This window comes from Mercenaria mercenaria, chromosome 17 (assembly GCF_021730395.1).
Source record: "Mercenaria mercenaria strain notata chromosome 17, MADL_Memer_1, whole genome shotgun sequence".
NCBI lineage: Eukaryota > Metazoa > Mollusca > Bivalvia > Venerida > Veneridae > Mercenaria > Mercenaria mercenaria.
This window is the reverse complement of record NC_069377.1, coordinates 29,139,966-29,160,186: the sequence shown is the minus strand read 5'-3', so window position 1 is coordinate 29,160,186 and position 20,221 is coordinate 29,139,966. Positions and strand designations below refer to the sequence as shown.

General features: G+C 33.7%; 1 long non-coding RNA gene across 1 annotated transcript; it reads left to right on the top strand.

Moving 5' to 3' along the window:
- Window positions 1-8,287: 8,287 nt before the first annotated feature.
- LOC128550395 (uncharacterized) lies at window positions 8,288-20,221 on the top strand. Its single transcript, XR_008368256.1, has 4 exons — window positions 8,288-8,737; window positions 18,968-19,037; window positions 19,429-19,532; window positions 20,005-20,221. It is a non-coding gene; the product is annotated as an uncharacterized LOC128550395 (long non-coding RNA).

Here is a 20,221-nt window from a genome sequence, read left to right as displayed (position 1 = left end):
ATGGTCTGAGAGCTCACGGACTTTTATTGCAACAATTGAGGCCAAAGGAATTTTATACATTTTTGGAAACAATATTTCATATCCTCCATGAAAACCCATTTCTTAAGTGTCAAAGCCGTGCCTATCTATATTTTGTTCACTTACGTTTGTGATAGGGGAGGTAAAACTCACTTGTAAAAATATTAGGGGGTAGCTAGGGTAAAGTTTACGTCTACAAGTTTTTTCACTGATTAATTACAGTAACTATCTAATTGTCAGTAAATGTATATATGTCCCACCATGACAGCAATAACAAATTCATCAAAAAGGACCGAAGGGCAAACTGGATATTCAAGGTCAAAGGTCAGACTTATGTAAAAGTCACAAAAATTGGTATATTTGAAATTTATTTTTATTCTTAAAAAATAATTTGTTATCATCTTTATATATGTAATGTGTATATATCAGCCAAAATCAGAAATGTAAATTTTATTGCAGAAAGTCAACGTCAACCCTGATAATTGAAGGTCAAACTTCATTTTTATGCAAAAATGTGAAAATTATTACCTTAACTTTTTCTAATCTGTTTAATATGTTTTCAAATTATTAGTCACTGAAGTTAATTCGTTTTAATGTTTGTATGTCAGGCAAAGTCAGCATTGCAAATGTAATCCCAAAACTGCCAAGAGTAAAGCTAATATCAAGGGTCAAATGTCAAATTTGTGTTATCGCACGAATAGCTTCCTGTTTGAAATATAACAGATATATTTTAATCATTATAAGTAATTGCTCGTGGTTTATTTTAATGTATATATGTCTCACAATGTCAATAATAAATATATCGTCAAGTTCAAATGTAATACTAAGGGTCAAAGGTCATTTTCAAGTAAAAGAATGAAAAAAATAGCTCTTTAACTTTTCTCTTTGTTAACAATATCTTGTCGATATTAGTCAATGATATCAGTTCATTTTAATGGATAAATGTTAGGCGATGTCTGGTATCACATATAATTTCAAAGCATTCAAGTTCATAATATATAGGGTCAAAGGTAAAAAAGTGAGAAAACTGTTGCAATAATATCACCTATTTGTAATATTTTTGTATTGTTTAAAAGTATTTGTTTCGTCATTTCAGTAACTGATCGTTGTTCATTTTACTGTATATATGTCAGACGATGTCAAGGAAGAGGAAATATGTCAAGGTCAAACCTGTTATTAAAGGTCGGGGGTCATTTTTGTGTAAAAGATCAAATTGTAGCATACTTACTCATTACTTTGTTCAAAAATAGCTTGTTGTTATAATTCACATTTAGCAATTTATTTTAATTTATACATGTCAAGCAAGGTCAGCAATGTAGGTTTTATCCTAAAAGTTCAAAGCCAACCGTTTTATCAAAGGTCAAAAGTCGAATTTGTGTGAAAATTCGCAAAAAAAAAAGCATTTTTGCAATGATTTTTCTTCATTGTTTCAGGTATTTTTGTCAACACTTGTAACTGATCATTCTTCGTTTTAAAGTACATATAACAGATGAAAACATTCTTCCTTGATTATGAAAAATCAGTCGTTGTCAAACATGACATTAAAGATCAAAGGAGAGGGTCTTCAAGAAATCCGCCACTATGAAAAAAAGGCTTTAACAAGTTGGGGAGCAAATGAAAAGATCCTACGTTAAGTCTACATAGACACCGTACGGCCCATAGCAAAGTACGCATCCACCTCAAGGGTAACTTCTTCCAAAACCAGTAACAATAAACTGGACAAGGTTCAAAATTCAGGCCTGGGGATAATTCTTCGAGCAACGAAAACACTCCAATGAAAGAAATGGAAAAGACAGCCAACTTTGAGCCATTAGAGATAAGACGAGAGTACAAAACTTTTGTGCAGGCAGAGAAGGCAAAGAGACTACCATCGCATCCACTCCACTCAAAACTCGACAGCAGACCTAAACACAGACTGAAACGACAGAGTCTCGACCATATTGTCAAAAAACTGCAGAAAGGAAAGGCAGCAGCACTAGACGCAGAGACAGAGCCGCTTGTGCCCGATGAATGGGTTCCTAGACAATGTGCTCCAAAGATCAGATTGGTGGTGCCAGGAGTAGAAGAAAAGGGAAAACAATATCAAGCTCACTAACAATCTCTTACGTTAGAAATGATCAATGACCGCTATCCAGCACACTCTTGGATCCAAGCATATACCGATGGATCAATTGATAAAGCAGTTCATAATGCTGGGAGTGGTGCCTACATCAAATTTCCAGAACAAAATATAGATTGGCATTGCTTTGACACTAGATGCGGCAGTGAACTGCACCGCTTCTGCAGGTCGCTGGCATCTCCCCACAGCTTGGTCTCATTTGGGATGTCTGTGGGCTAAACTTTCTGGCATACTTCTTCCAGACAGTAACCGCTCTGCAGGATATGGAATGGTATTTGTTCCTCTGATCCGCACTGGCATTTTGGTGTCTTTGCAACACCCCGCTTCTTCAATTTCCAGGCCACAGTGTACCTGTGCGGTGAACGGAGGATAGTTTTGGCCTTGCATTAACTTGCGGGAAAACTGACATGATTTGGCAGGTAGCTCCATCATTTATGTCTTCCAGTTGACACAAATCCTTTTCTGCGAATCTTGATTCTCTTATGAAAGTTGAGGGTTTCGACTGTATAATGTTTTGTGCTGTTCTTTGCAAGTTTGTCGAGCTTTATCTTCGGCTATGCCCACATATCACAGTTGTCCTCGTTAAGATTCTGATGGACTTCTGGAGGCTTTATTGGGTCTGTCACAAAACAATATTTTGTCATTTTCTCGTAACATTAGGTGTGCAAATGGGGGCTTGCGTCTCGCCTCTAAATTTTTGAAATCTCTTGCCGATGGATGAGAGAGTGAAGAAATTTGATTAGGCACACTTCCAGCATTCGAAATGCTTTTTCCATGATCGATGGTATATGCTTATCCACGAGTGTGCTGGATAGCGGTCATTGATCATTTCAATTGATCAATAAAAGTCCGTGAGCTCTCGGACCAATATTTTGTCATGTTTGTTTGTTTTAGAATGAAAACGACCGTATTATAATGCAAATTATTATAATTTTATAATTGTGTATTTTCTTATATTGGCCTTGTCATCGATAGCCATAGATTCCAATGACTCAAATCATAAATCAATATTAAAAGATATCTCATAACGTCATAGTAGAAATGCATGAAATGAATTATTTTGTTGAAAAGTGACATAAAAAAGTTACTATTTCTTAAATATCAGAAAACTGACTCAAAACGTCTGAAATGATATTTTGGGGAAAAAAAGCTACACCTTATCAGTAAGCAAATGTTTCGAAGAACAGTTACAGATTATTTCTATGTTAAGTCCATGCCAAAATTGCTAGCAGTGAAATAAACAAATGATCGCCATGGCGTTTATGTTACGCAAGCGTATATTGCACGCATTACATTAATCATCAACTGGTTACCGAGTAGTTAACTAATCGCTCAAACCTAGTTTTAATCCACGTTTACTTAATATATTATCAGGATATGCTCACCATTAAATGTCTTTTTATGGAGTCTCTGGGACGGCTTTTTTGTCTATCCGAATATCCTACTAATATTATATGTGAGCAAAACTAGGTCTTTATTCTAAAACCGTAAATATATTATTAGATTCACAGTCACAGATTTCTGAATGGGATAAAACTATGCGAAGACGAGAAGATACGTTGTAATGGAACGATAATACAATGCGAAGACGCGAAGATATGATGCGATGGCGCGATACTACGATGCGAAAACTCGAAGATACTTTGCGGTGACGCAGATGCGAACTTTATCGTAGATTTGCATATAACATTCCTATCGTAATATCGTCACGACGAGACGAGCCGAAATAAAGGTCTTTTTATGGAATCTCTTCTTGCACGACGTTTTGTCTATCCTACGGTGCCCCTAAAGTGACATGTTACACACTTTTTTTTCCAGTTAGGTAATGTGAGACTTTTTTTTTATTTCGTTTAAACGAAACGAAATCATTTCGTTTAAACGAAATAAAAAAAAGTCTCACATTACCTAATTGGAAAAAAATGTGTAACATGTCACTTTAGGGGCACCGTACTATCCGAACATCCTACTAACATTATATTTGAGCAAAACTAGGTCCTTATTTTAATAGCGCGAATACATTATCACAGAGTTCGTTTTATAACTTATTTCGTTATATAACTTATTTCGTTTAAACGAAATCATTTCGTTTAAACGAAATCATTTCGTTTAAACGAAATAAAAAAAAGTCTCACATTACCTAATTGGAAAAAAATGTGTAACATGTCACTTTAGGGGCACCGTACTATCCGAACATCCTACTAACATTATATTTGAGCAAAACTAGGTCCTTATTTTAATAGCGCGGATACATTATCACAGAGTCACAGTCACAAAGTAAATGAGATAAAACTATGCGAAGAGGAAAAGATTCGATGCAATGTAACGATAATACAAAACTGAAACTAAGCTTTTCTGCGATATATCTGACAGCCAGAATATAGAAGGTACCGGTACAGCCTATATATTTCATTTTTATCAGGGCTTGACCCCTAGTTCCTTCATGGTTTGTTATTTATGATGTTAGGTCAGATGTTGCCTGAAGATTACACAGAGAGAATTAATAAACATTTCTAACTTGAAAAAACTTGATAATACTTGATAAAATTAATGAAGGATAAAATACTGTGTGTTATGCATATGTTTATCGTAGACAATAGTACAATTTACAAAAAAAGAAAAATACATTTGTACTTTTATTTTCATATAATAATAATTATAAAATGCCTATGGACATATAAATTATAAAAAGAACTAGGAATATGATGTACAGTCAACCGGTGGTAAAAACCACCTGCTAAAAAAAAAATCAAAACTTGTCTGCAAAGACCAGGATTTTTATCTCCAGTTTGACCATTTTCAAAGATATCATATATGTTAACAAAGACTATCTGTCCGCCCAAAACCACTTGTTACTGTTTCCATGGGTGGTCCGTCCAGACATGTTTGACTGTAATTTCACTATGATTATATTTCACTATGATTTCAATGAAGAAAAAAGACTTGTTTTTCTAGAACAGGAAAAGCACAGGAAAATTCTGTCCAGCATGCAAAAAATGCCATTTCTGATTTCTGTAAAAACAGAGTGGAGGAAAACAAACATATAGATGAAATATGCAAAATTATAGTTTGCAACATTTAAATGTGCCACTTAATCCAGTAAAATAAGTGAATTAATAATTGAGCCACATCATGACAAAACCAGCATACTGTAATTGTGACTAGTCTGGTTCTTGATTAGTCTACTCATTCCATACAGAATTTGCTTTCAAACCATATTCGAGTAAGACAAATTGTTAAAAAACTATATGGATCCTGATCAACTGCATGCCTGTGCAGGCCATTCTCGAATACCAGAGCTCTACCACAGTTCTCGGGTACCATGTCGAACATCTGATGAGTGAGACTGGTGCAGGCTGATCTAGTTCGATGCAAATGCAGTAAACTATGTAGGTTTTCTCATGGTGTGGCTCAACTATGAATAAAGACAAAATATCTGCATTTTATAAGATTTGCATTTTGTAAATTTTAAGTTCAGACTGTTATAGCAGGTAAATAGTTCTGTCTTCTGCAAACAATGCAGACCATGATCAGCCATGGTCTTCGCTGGTCAAAATTCAAAATTTATTAATATAAATAACGAAGGGCGTATTGAGAAATAACAAGGTCAGAATTTATAATTATCCATGTTACTCTGGAGTCAGTTATAATATTGAATTATGTGAAATAAAAATTGCTATACTTTTTACATAGCTCATATTTTTCCATTTTATGAAGTATCATTCACCCAATGAATGATGTTACCGTTATCCTCCATATTCCAGCAAACAAGTCGTATTTATAATGGTACACAATGACAACTGACCAGAGAATACACATTCTAGTTTCTCCTGATATATGGGGGTAACAGGTGACTGATGAATCTTAAAGGCCCACTGACCAATCTTGATCCATCAGGGTCACAGGTGGTCACAGGTCACTGTAACTCACCAATAAAGTAAGCAATAAACTTATATCCATTAAACCCTAAAGGTATTTAATAAAAAGTACAAGTGAGAAAGGTAAAGATAAAACCGTTAATTAATTTACTTATAGAACATTATTTTTTGTGATAGTTCATTGATATAATTGTGTAAAACAAGGTTACTATATACCATTTTATGGATTTATGTTATTTCTTCAATAAAAACAATTAAATTGAAACATTCGGTAGTTTTTGCAATACTATTCGAAAAATATTGTGCTGTATTTCTGTTGTACATTTAACTTAAAAAGCAATTATAGGATTATATTTTCAGCAAAAAAGGCTGATATCTTTCTTGGTGAAATAAATGCTACTTGAAATTACAATATCCAAAGTGTTTCTGGGACTTTAATACCCTTGGTAAACCATAATATTACCAATAATGACATGACCATTGTCTTAAAAACACAGACACTAATAGAAATTTTTAACCAGGAAAACCGTGATGAAAACAGTTATAACCAGTGTTGTTGTTTTTTCTTGGACCATAAAATCAAGGAATTTCATTCCTCAGTTCACCACAAAAATGATAAAAATAATTAATATAAACCAAAAACTTCAGTAACATTAAACACCAATGAGACTCCACTCACAGAATCCCCTAACATTTACAAAAACATCTTGCTTGACAGGCCGCATAAAATTAGAGACCATTTGTCTTAAGACCCATTTTATCAATCAATACGTTCATTAAGAGACAACTACATATATTTAGTGACTCCAGGCCTTAGAGAAATCACTCCCATGACTCTTTCCAAAATTGACTCTTAAAAAGACTCTACTCCAAATTTGACTCCAAAATTGACTCCAAAACTGACTCCAAAAAATACTCCACTCCAAATTTGACTCCAAAAAGGACTCCACTCCTAAATTGACTCCAAAATTGACTCCAAATTCGACTCCAAAATCGACTCCAGACTCCACTCCACCACTCCACTCCATATTTTACACGGTGCCCGGAATTATACCTACAAACCAATCATTAAGACATATCATTAAAGAGCAGTGAACACGAAATATGAATGCACAAGTATGATGTGATTATTACTTATGTAACCTGACGGGAAGCTTCAAGTGGCGGAATGCACGAAAAAATACTTAGTTTAAATCCTATATTTCGGATAACTATTTTTGGTAATTGTGCAAGTGAAACGATAATAAAACCTAAATTAAAAGTTCTGAAGTAGTCTGACAAATAAGTCTGCATTATTTTGTTTTAGAAAATTATATTGTTTTTGAAACAAAATGAATAGTGAGGGAGTTTTTTAGCGAACAGGAAAGATCAGGCCTGTTTTCCGAATGAAACTAATGTCTGGGTAATTAATAAATTCTGTGGTTGAACGTCTACTGGTTGAGGACCACCAAATCCGGACGACCACCAAACCGGACAGTTTCGTAGCTGCTAAATTTTGCTGTATTTTTAGCAATCTTTTATAAGTCAAACACACATTTGATTTTTTAACAATGATGTGTAATTATATCTGACAAAAATAACTTATTGAGGAGGAAATTTCATTTTTTGATTTCGTCATCCATACTGAAGCATAAAACTATCATGGGGGGATTTGGAAATCCGCACTGAATTTCTTACTACCATATAGCAGTTTTCCAAACAAAAAAATCTGAATAAAATTTATATCTTTCAGGTCAATAATGAATACTTTGACTCGTTTTCACATCACATAGCAAAATGTCATCAGTACAGAGGTTCCTATAAGTTGTAAAAAAATGTCCAAATATATGGTACTGCCAAGCAGTGAAAGTAAGTAGTTTAGTTGACCCTACATTCGGCCCTGGAAAGGGCATTAATCATTCGTTAGGGGTAAACAAACTAAGTTTTCTTCTTGAGGGTGCACCTAACTATGTTCATGTGAAATTTCACAGTTGTAATGAAGGAAATGACAGAGAAAATGGGGAAAAACTAAAAGTGTCCGGTTGGTGGCCCCCGACCAGTACGCCTCCCTGAACGGAGACCGCACTCGTATTTTGCATTTATAGTGCATTTTCAAAATGAGGACTAGGCGCCAGATGCAATCGTATAACTACGGAGACTGATAGGGCCCCAAAATGTTTTAAAATATAAAATTTACTTTTGCCGGCGCTCAGATATTTTTTTTTCCGAAATCCAGCGCGAACTTCGGCATCGAACCTCGGCTTCTTTCCGAACTGTGCTAGGTATCCATTCCTTTTTGCCGAACAACATTCGACTATGGATCAGTGACAAAGTTATGCAAATGGAGATATATTCAATGATTTCTTTATCTTCCAACGGTACAGGAATACTTTACAATATCTAAAGTAGTAGACCCGAAACGACAATCGGCAAATTCCGTTCGACTACGTTTCTTCCGTATGTGATTTCGGTATTCTCCGGTTGTTACGGAAACCATTGCCCAAATGAGCTTCATTTATTTTCAACGAGGAATGCCGAAATAGCAGAAGAGAATAAGTATTCGCACGGAAATTGCGATTGTCATTTAGTAGGCATTTAACTAGAGCATTTTATTTTCAAGGGAAATAATTGTGGTCTGACTGTATTATTTTGAAAATCACAGTTGAGAATTTTTTATGTGTGCACCGGATCAGTTTTGCGGGGAAGCGAAAGTTGCCATGGAATTTTGTCTTCTTCTAAAAACAAGGTAAGTTGACAGTTTTTGTTGAAATATATATCTGATAGCTGACACATAGGAGAATGTTTTGGTTTATATCCATCTTACAGAATTTTTTGAAAATGAAGAGAAACAGGGGGAATTCTGTATACCATTTGCTGCTATTTTCGCGTTACATCTGGTCTCGCGGTATTTGATTCTTGCGAGAACAACAATGTGCAGCACTCTCTACAGTAAACAAATTTGACCTACTTTGGAAGCTGATTACGTTTCACACCCTATTTTTGTAAACGTAGGTCAATAATTTTTAAGTCTTCTCTTTACTACAAATAAACTCAACAAATATATACATTTCGCCTTGTAACGATGCACCCTGGCTAGAAAATTGCGGTACGTTTTGATGATTCCAGTAAGTTTTTCACGAAAGCATTTTTAGTTGGATCTTCTACACCGTTTAGTTCATGCGCCCATTTTATTCCATAAAACGCAGTTGACACAGTATGGTACGAACTTCCGGAATCTAAAAGCTCAGTTAAATACTGCGCAACCAATATTGGTCGTGCGGGTAACGCTAAATATCCTTTTCTTAAACAATATACCTTCCATCTATTAAAACCGTTACTACACTTTTTGTTTGTGTTTTCACTCTTCGAGTCAAGTAATCGATGGCACATACTGTCAACCATAGTGTAATCGTAACAACCGGACTCCCGTAACTGTCCCATTATATTGTTTCTCAATCCTATACCTGAAAAATAACATAAAGGTGAACAAAAACTGTATTCAGCTAATACATATGCTAAACTAACACGAATGCTAATTGTCATCATTCTATTTTTCATTTCGTTCTGCAACTGTCATCTTGCAAAAGAACCTGAAAACATTTTAATGTCTTATTTTAAGAGCTAGCATCTGGAATGTTAAGGGATTTTTCCCAAAAATACCGTTATTCCCAAAGCCGCCTGAGATAATATTTTCTTTTGGTAATATTTTGAATTGTGTAACGAAATGTCTGAAATTGCCATCGTCTTTACACAACTTTGGCCAAAATGGAGCGGATTTCCACATGGGAACGATCAATGTACCAGATACTTTCTCATTTACAATTTTGTCTAAAACTTTACATGCTAATCTTGGCGGCGGTACCAACCAATTTAAGTCATCTTTCCAATTCTGCTCGAAAGCATCTACTGCTTCACAGCCCGGACATCACCACCTACAATTAAAACGTTTACAATGTGCGTTATGGTTTGATGAAAATCTGTCTACGAAGTGTGGCCCCCACACTTGATCCAACATAAAAAAAACCCATGATTTAATGCTCCAGTCGTCGTTGTCGTACATACGACTAAAATCGTCCGCTACCAAATTGTTTTGTCTTGGAATCCATTCTGAAAAAAGACACAGTCATATTATTTGTGTTGCAAAATAACTGAACTTCTTCCGCAACTACATGCAGCTTCTGTTTTCTGCTACCTTTCTGTAATATAGATACGACATTTTTGTTATCACAATAAACCTTGACATTCTTTTCGGTCAAAAGGTTTGTGTTACTTTTCAAAACTCTTTCTATAGACTGAAGTTCTCTCCATGTAGAACTTTGTGCTGCTTCTATATCATTCCAGTTTCCCAACACTTCACTGCCTTCAATTAAGGCGCCCCCACAAAGGGCCACATAACCTCCGTATCCAGATACCGAGGCATCAGAAAAACATTCTATATCACATATGATTTCCCTGCGGATATCTCTACCATTTACGTTTAGTTTTCTGGCATTTTGTCTCCAAAACCTTAGCTCGTTTTGAGCTTTTTCATCAACCACTATGTATGAATCCCAATTATATCGTGTATCTAAACAATAATACAGAGATCTTGTCTTAAAATAAACGCTCTTTCTTAGTGCATGATGTAGCAAAATAATCTGACCGATTACTGAAGCTAAAAACCTAGCTGGAACTATGTTCAACTTATCTTTTCGAATTTGAAAAAACAAAGAATCTATTGTATTCTCCAATCTACATATTCTTTCATCTGTTGCATGCAAAGTGCCTTGTTTCATTAACCAAATAAGGCCAAGCCAGACTGCGTTTAGTGTAGGATCCCAGCTACATTTTTCTTCTGCTATCAAAAAACCTAGTTTAAGCAATAGGTCGTGTACATACGAACTAAGGGATTTTGCATAAGTGAAGTCACCGTGTCCCCCCATACCATCGTCTAGAAACATTACTATTTTCTGACCCCTGGATCTAACATGCCTTACTGGTACTCTCATAAGCTTGGAAAAAATAAAACCTGCTGTGGATATCCCGAACGGAAGCACGTTATGAATATAGAAATTTTTGCCACTTTCATCTTCCCACGAGAAACCCAAGTATTCTCTATGATCTTGAAATATTTCTATTATATGGTAGGCAGACTTTAAATCAAAAGTGAAAACAAAATCTCCTTTTTTGAAAATGTCTGAAGCCACTGAAACGTCTTCATATTTATATGGAAAGGGCATTAATCATTCGTTAGGGGTAAACAAACTAAGTTTTCTTCTTGAGGGTGCACCTAACTATGTTCATGTGAAATTTCACAGTTGTAATGAAGGAAATGAAAGAGAAAATGGGGAAAAACTAAAAGTGTCCGGTAGGTGGCCCCCGATCAGTACGCCTCCCTGAACGGAGACCGCACTCGTATTTTGCATTTATAGTGCATTTTCAAAATGAGGACTAGGCGCCAGATGCAATCGTATAACTACGGAGACTGATAGGGCCCCAAAATGTTTTAAAATATAAAATTTACTTTTGCCGACGCTCAGATATTTTTTTTCCGAAATCCAGCGCGAACTTCGGCATCGAACCTCGGCTTCTTTCCGAACTGTGCTAGGTATCCATTCCTTTTTGCCGAACAACATTCGACTATGGATCAGTGACAAAGTTATGCAAATGGAGATATATTCAATGATTTCTTTATCTTCCAACGGTACAGGAATACTTTACAATATCTAATTTAAAAGTAGTAGACCCGAAACGACAATCGGCAAATTCCGTTCGACTACGTTTCTTCCGTATGTGGTTTCGGTATTCTCCGGTTGTTACGGAAACCATTGCCCAAATGAGCTTCATTTATTTTCAACGAGGAATGCCGAAATAGCAGAAGAGAATAAGTATTCGCACGGAAATTGCGATTGTCATTTAGTAGGCATTTAACTAGAGCATTTTATTTTCAAGGGAAATAATTGTGGTCTGACTGTATTATTTTGAAAATCACAGTTGAGAATTTTTTATGTGTGCACCGGATCAGTTTTGCGGGGAAGCGAAAGTTGCCATGGAATTTGTCTTCTTCTAAAAACAAGGTAAGTTGACAGTTTTTGTTGAAATATATATCTGATAGCTGACACATAGGAGAATGTTTTGATTTATATCCATCTTACAGAATTTTTTGAAAATGAAGAGAAACAGGGGGAATTCTGTATACCATTTGCTGCTATTTTCGCGTTATATCTGGTCTCGCGGTATTTGATTCTTGCGAGAACAACAATGTGCAGCACTCTCTACAGTAAACAAATTTGACCTACTTTGGAAGCTGATTACGTTTCACACCCTATTTTTGTAAACGTAGGTCAATAATTTTTAAATGCCTTCGTCGATCATTTGACTCAGTTAAGTTGGTAATGAATTGTGTGTTGTCCAACTATTTGACGGAGTTACCCTTCCACTGTGTTAATTTTACATTGCAGTAATTGTTAATGTCTTACTCACGAAATTTATTTTGAAAATTTAGGGGTGCTATCCATTTTACACTTTCACAGGAAGCGTTGAATCAAGTCGGATGCCGTACCGCGAAATTAGAATTTACTCCCTTGGCGAAAGTGAAGGTCACATGCACCCGAAACATGATGGGTTTGAAAGTAAACAAGGACTAGAACAATGATTTTCTGCTTGAAATGATAGTGGAAAAGAAAAGGTTTACGAAGTTAATAGGAAATAATAGCAACATAATATTGCTTTTTCTTTTCTTTATTCATTTATTCCCTTAGTACCGCGAAAATAGCTGCAAACAGGGTAAATTTCTTCTTATATGCAAATGAGCTGAAAATGTATTGAAATGACTAGATCAGAAGTTTATGCCTTTCCAGTAAGTTTTTCCCTACCTTTGACGATAGTTATTAAAAAGTATAGATGTTGAGCGCAAATAACCAATCTGCGCTATGTACCAAACGCGCAGCGCATATAACAAATATTTGCACTTTGGTTATATGCGCAACGATTTACCAATTGTTGCGCAGGATAATTTAACCTGCGCGATTTACCAAATGCGCAGCGCAAATAACAAATGTAACTTTATATATCAGAAATTTGCATTTCGTGTTTGATAAATCATGCAGTTGGTCAATTTATTAATAAATATAGATGTCAAATGCTGAATATCTTGGTACTTAAATTATGTGTCATAAATTTGTTTCTACATCAGTAAATTCACGGCAGTCGGTCACCAGGTTTCAATACCTCCGATCTTATACAAGATGCAATAAAACCCAAACATGCGTGAAGGTGTGATTTCCTCCAGCTTGCACAGGTCGTCCTCTGGTATGTTTAAGGCTATTTTTATAATTTTCTACTTCACCCGAGCACACACTTGGCAAAATATCATTTTTATTATATTGAAATATCTTGAAATTTCACAATAATATTCTTTTTACCAACGGGAGCAAATCTCTCAACATTTCTAAGATAAAAGATGAAATAAAAAAGTCACAGAATTAAAAGAAAATTCTACAAATCTTATCTATATTATCATTATTATTTTATAGTACAAAATCTATTGAATAAAGAGTAGACCTAATTTTCATCAAAACGTAAACGAACTTTTATATTTTGTAGCTGCACAAGATATGTGTTCGGTGCCCTGCGCTAAATGAAAATCTAGAAATTACTCTGATAACTTAAATATCTTTTATAAATCATATTAACTTTTACTTAGATTTACGATTACAGACTAAAACTATAGTTTTTTTACAAATCTAAATGGATCTATAATGTTACACCTGTAACTTGCGTGGGAGGTCGGTCCTGCGCTAATAGCAAAGTTTGAAATTACACTGTATTTCAAATATATTTCATTCATAAAACATACTATTAAATTAATGTAACTTTCAAATGAAAACTGTAAAAAATGAATAGAAAAAGAGTGATTTCTGTCATAACGAGAACGAAATATTACATTTTTTATCTGCGCAAGATGTGCGTCTGCGCTAATAATAAATCTGGAAATTACTCTGATAACTTGAATATCTTTTATAAATCATATTAACTTTTACTTTGATTTACGATTACAGACTAAAACTATAGTTTTTTTACAAATCTAAATGGATCTATAATGTTACACCTGTAACTTGCGTGGGAGGTCGGTCCTGCGCTAATAGCAAAGTTTGAAATTACACTGTATTTCAAATATATTTCATTCATAAAACATACTATTTATGTAACTTTCAAATGAATACTGTAAAAAATAAATAGAAAAAAAGTGATTTCTGTCATAACGAGAACGAAATATTACATTTTTTATCTGCGCAAGATGTGTGTCTGCGCTAATAATAAATCTGGAAATTACTCTGATAACTTGAATATCTTTTATAAATCATATTAACTTTTACTTTGATTTACGATTACAGACTAAAACTGTAGTTTTTTTACAAATCTAAATGGATCTATAATGTTACACCTGTAACTTGCGTGGGAGGTCGGTCCTGCGCTAATAGCAAAGTTTGAAATTACACTGTATTTCAAATATATTTCATTTATAAAACACACTATTTATGTAACTTTCAAATAAGTACTGTAAAAATGAATAGAAAAAAGAGTGATTTCTGCCATAACGAGAAATTTTACATTTGTTATCTGCGCAGATGTAAGTCTATGTATGTTTATGCACGACGGGCGGTTATACGTCGGGCGTAATAATATCATGAGGGCGCATCCCGAGTGATTTTTTTTGTACGACGTATGAACGCCCGAGTGTATAAAGAGTGTTAAAACATGGTTTCGCTATAAATTATTTCGATTCCAATACTAGTATGCCCTTAATCTAAAACAGTAGATAAATATACAAGCGCTTTTTCTTTGTCGCAACAAAATCTTTGACGTCAACGCACGTTAACGTGACGTCATTCTATCGTGAGAGTGTTTTAACAGAGGCAGGCATATTAGAATGAAACATATTAAGTGACAAAAATTTGCCCAAATAACACACCCTGATATAGTACAGTTGATATCCATGTTTACTTGTTTACTATCACTGCTTGAAAATATTAAACTTAATTACATCAGACTTAAGCAAACCAGTATTGCATTTAGAAGCAACTTTCATCTGGATTGTAATGAGATGCATTATCAGTTGTACAGGTTACTGAAAAAATTCAACAAATCAGGAATATTTCTTTGCTATCTGGTCTTTTGGACGTACGGGGCTACAATAGAAAAATGTAAAAGTGATCTTTTCTAAACTTTATTCTATTTACTATCTTTCACAACTATCAAATGTATTGCTTAATACTTTAAAAGGTTAAGGAAATAAACACTATTTTCTAATACTGAACATTCACAGGAATTCGCTACAGACGATTTATCATCAAAGCAAGATAATATATACATTTTCATAGATCGCCTGTCCACATAGTTTGCGCTTTATATGATCATCCTTTTCATAATCTGTAAATTTATTATAATTTTATCATATAGTCAGATCTGATGTAATACTATATATGTTATGCAAATGTCAATTCTATATTTTTGATGTATTATGTACAAAGCTAATAAAAGATATGTTCTGTTCTCTTCTGTTTATCAAGAGTTTATAGCCAACAAATGTTTATTACAGTATTACGTCAGCAATTTAAAAAAAAAAAAAAAACATTGAAAATTAATTTATCCCTTAATGTGAAATATAACACTGATTGAATCACAAGTTCACGATTAATCAACTATATACGCAAAGGAAATGCCATATTTTTTCTTTCCATAACTTTAACTGTTTAACCACGTGTAGGCCGACCAACTCAACGAGTAGCAAAGGCGGAATCAATCGTGTCCAGCATGGTAAGGGTCAAACTAGCTATAAGCGCAGGACTGACATCCCGCGCAGGTTACAAATGTAACGTTATATTCTGCTTTGCAGAAACTATAATTTTAGCTTGGACTCGTAAAGCAAAGTTAAAGCTATCGGAGTAATATCCGGATTTTCCATTAACGCAGGGCACATATCTTGCGCAGAGAAAAAAGTAATATTTCGTACTATTCATGACAGAACTCACTCCTTTTTTCTATTTATTTTCTACCACAAAAACAGTTTGTTTTTTCTTTTTTTTCTTAGAAAAAAGTACATAAATAGAATGCTTTAGAAATAAAATTATATATTTGAAGTTTCGGCATCATTTCAGGATTTGCTATTAGCGCAGGACCGATATCCCGCGCCAGTTACAGATGTATCAAGATATTCATTTTGGCAAAAGCTAGACTTTCAGCACGTAAAACAATGATAAAATTTACATGGTTTATGAAAGATATTCTAGTAAACAGAGTAATTTTCAGATTTCTTATTAGAGCAGGACACACATTTTGCGCAGCTACAAAATGTAAATTTTGGTGCACGTTTTGATGGAATTTACTCGTTATTCTATTTATTTTGCATTATAAAAGCATAAAAAAATATCAATTAGAATTGTAAGAAATGACATATATTTGGTATATTGTTGACATTTCAGGAATTGCGATTAGTGCAGGATCGTCATCCTGCGAATTATGTAGATGTAAATATTCTAGCTACAATTTTAGTCTGTAATTGTAATAACAAAATTAAAGTTGACATAGCGTATGAAATTATCGGAGTAATGTTAAAACTTTCTATTAGCGCAGGACATACGTCTTGCACAGATAAAACATATAATTTTTCGTTCTCGTTAAGACGGAAATCACTCTTGTTTCTATCTATTTCTACTACATTTTTGTAAGGTAATAAATGATATGCCTTTATAAATTAAATATATTTAAATTCAGGATTTGCTATTAGCGCAGAACTGACATCCCGCGCGGGTTACAGAATTAAAATTATATTTGTCTTTGCAAAAGCTACAACTTTAGTCTGTAACCATAAAACAAAGTTAAATTTAGCATGGTTTATGAAAGATATTCAAGTAATCAGGATCATTTCCAGATTTTTTATTAGCGCAGGGCAAACACATCTTGCGCAGATAACAAATGTAATATTTCGTTCTCGTTATGACGGAAATCACGCTTCTTTCTATTTTTTTCTACTCCGAAAACATTTTTTTTATAAAGTTACATAAATAGTATCTTTTAGAATTGAAATATGTTTGAAATATCGGCGTCAGTTCAGAATTTGCTATTAGCGCAGGAACAACATCCCGCGCAGGCTACGGATGAAACATTATATTCAGATTTTCAAAAGCTACATTTTTAGACTGTAATCGAAAAACGAAGTAAAAGTTAAAATGGTTTATAAAAGATATTCAAGTTATTGGAGTATTTTCAGAGTTCTATTAACGCAGGACACACATCTTGCGCACCTTCAAAATGTGAAAGAATCTGTAAGAATCGTCTTTTAATTCTGCTTATTTTTGTTATATTTTTAATCTTGGCCATGTCAAGAGATATGCTCATGTTGGTAAAAAAAAATTGCGGTTTTTTAATATGATGAAAAAAAAAGCGATATGGTGAATTGTGGTAAGTGTGTAGCAATTCAGTCTGTTATGTAAGTCTACTTTATGTTCTATATCCGGTATAAAATGACTGCATGTGATCGAATGAAGTGAAAATACTTTAGTTATAAAAAGAATAGAGAGGACGATGTGGCTATCCGAAGGAAATCACACCTTCACGCATGTTTGAATTTTATCGCATATTGTATCATACTGCAGATATTGAAACCTGGTGACCGACTCCCATGAATTTACTGATGTTGAAATAAATTTATGACACATTTTAAAAACCAAGATTTGCAATATCAGTCTGTAATTGTTAAACAATGTAAAAGTTAGCATGGTTTATGGCAGTTATTCATATTATCAGAGTAATTTCCAGATTTTCTATTAGTGCACGACACATCTTGCGCAGCAACAAAAATTCGTCCACGTTCTGGCGGAAATTACTCTTTTGTACTACAAAACATTAAAAAATATCAATACGATCTGTAAGAAATGATCAATATATTTGAAATACCGGTGTCATTCAGGATTTGATATTAGCGCTGGATCGACATCCCGCACAGGCTACGGCGTTTAAAAGTTAAAAAAATAATAAAAAAATAAATAAAAAAACTTGTGTTATTATATATACTTTGGATATTTTGTATCATTTTAAAGTTTTTAACACCTATGACAGATGACTCTTAATATCGTCGTCAACAGAAATTTTTAGTCCATAAACTACCAGGGACTTGAGCATCTCATTGAAATTACCGCATAAATACGCTCATTTACTTTAAAAAAAATGTTCTTTACAAATTAAGCACAGTCAATTCACACCTTTACGCGTGCCTGATCACCGTCAGTTCCTTTAAAATTAAACAGTTTTATGTAGGACTACAAGTCTAACCCTCTAATGATATTCAATTTTATCGGGAGATATCATCCATATGTTAAAAGCGCAGACTCATTTACCAAACGCGCAAGACAGTTACCCTGCGTATATAAGAAATATATAAGGTTGCCCGATTTACAAATCGTTGCGCAGATAACAAATTGGTTATTTGCGCTGCGCGATTTACTAAATGCGCAGATTGGCTATATGCGCGTAACATAGATATCAACCTCTTTGCTGATATTAGTACCTAAAATTTTCAGCCTGTGAATAGCTGTGGAAATTTGGGACTTCCTTTTTTTGAAGATATAAATAGATCTAAGCTATATTTAGATTAAAGTTTTTTTCAGTATAACAGCATGTAGAGAACCCTTACATACAGTCAAATATTCTTGATATTGCATGGAAATATAATGCATTTTTCAAGTGCTTGCTGTTTCTTATGTTGTGCATACTTGATATAGGTCATTGTCAATGTCAACTATCATTAAACTGACATTTGAAGTTGTTGTTATTTTCTAAATTACCTCCTTTATATATGCATTTTTCTTCATTCATTTTATTGATAATTACTTCCCTTTATGTTTAGCAAAAATTCTCAGATTGCATTTAATTAACTCCCTTTATTTAACATGAAAAATTCTCTTGTGTAATGATTATTTGTATGTTTTACTTACAGTGCCTGATACATGTAGTTGAAGTCTGTCTTTGGAAGCTGTAGAAATAACAAGAAAGAGGCTGATATAGTGGTATAGTTTGTTATATATGAAGTTTATTGATGGCATTCATGTCATGATGATATCATTAAAGTACAACATACATTGATTTTCTGACAGGCATGTGTTATTACATTTAAACTGAGGCTGTTCATCAGGTTCATGATACTTTTTTAATATACATTGTATACAATAGTTGCATTTTTTTCAATATTAATTGCAGCTTTATAAATTAGAACACTTCAGGTTCATGTTTGATTTAGTTTATTAATGATTATAATTTTAATCATACAATGAGTTATGAGATATTTTATTAATTTTAATATATTTAGATTAATAAATGTAAAAAGTCTGTATTAAATGCATAGGTCATATTTTGTACAAAAATAAAGGAAAAAAAATGTTGTATAATTTTCATTTTCAGTTTTGGTAGGGAAAAGTTGTTTGAGTATGTACATGTACAGTTGTTTGACCTGTCTTACTCTGTGGCAGTCCAAGAAGATGTTACCGTTATGAAAAATGCAGGAGGTATTATGCTTTTGTATGTTAAACAAAGGTCTCAAAGCATTTATATGCTGTATGGCTACATTCTTGCTCCTGAAATAACTGTACAAGACAGCTATAAGACTGACATTCCTGACAAGATGTGAACCTTCTGGACTTTATGTGAGCCTGGCATAAACATTTCTTTCCTGTAGCTTTGTGTATCCCTCAATTTATTAAGTACATATCTCCATTAAAAATAATGATGATAGATATGGTTTAGTAATAAATGTGTGATAGCTTTGTAATGTCAACATTTCAAAAATAGAATGAACATGTACTTTGATAATAAATATTGAAATACAAATTTCAGTATATTGTATCAGTCAGTAAAAACATGAAGTACATTTGTATCTTTGTATTAAGATAATTAAAACAATTATATTCAAATGCTTTGACACTGATTTTATGTTGATTTCCTAGAATGTGTGTGAATTAATGTTTTACAATATTTCAGAACTTGAAGACAATTGTTAGTGCAGAAGGGACATAAAAGTTATGACAAAAGTAACAGATATAAATAAGGTAAACTATTGTGATAAAAAGACATGGCCAGTGCACATCACAAAGGCAATATTTGAATTTAATTTTTTGTCACTTATGAGTTCTGTAAAGCTGATTTTGCAATATATATAAAATGATTAGGATTAATTTTTTTTACTGTGATATATTTT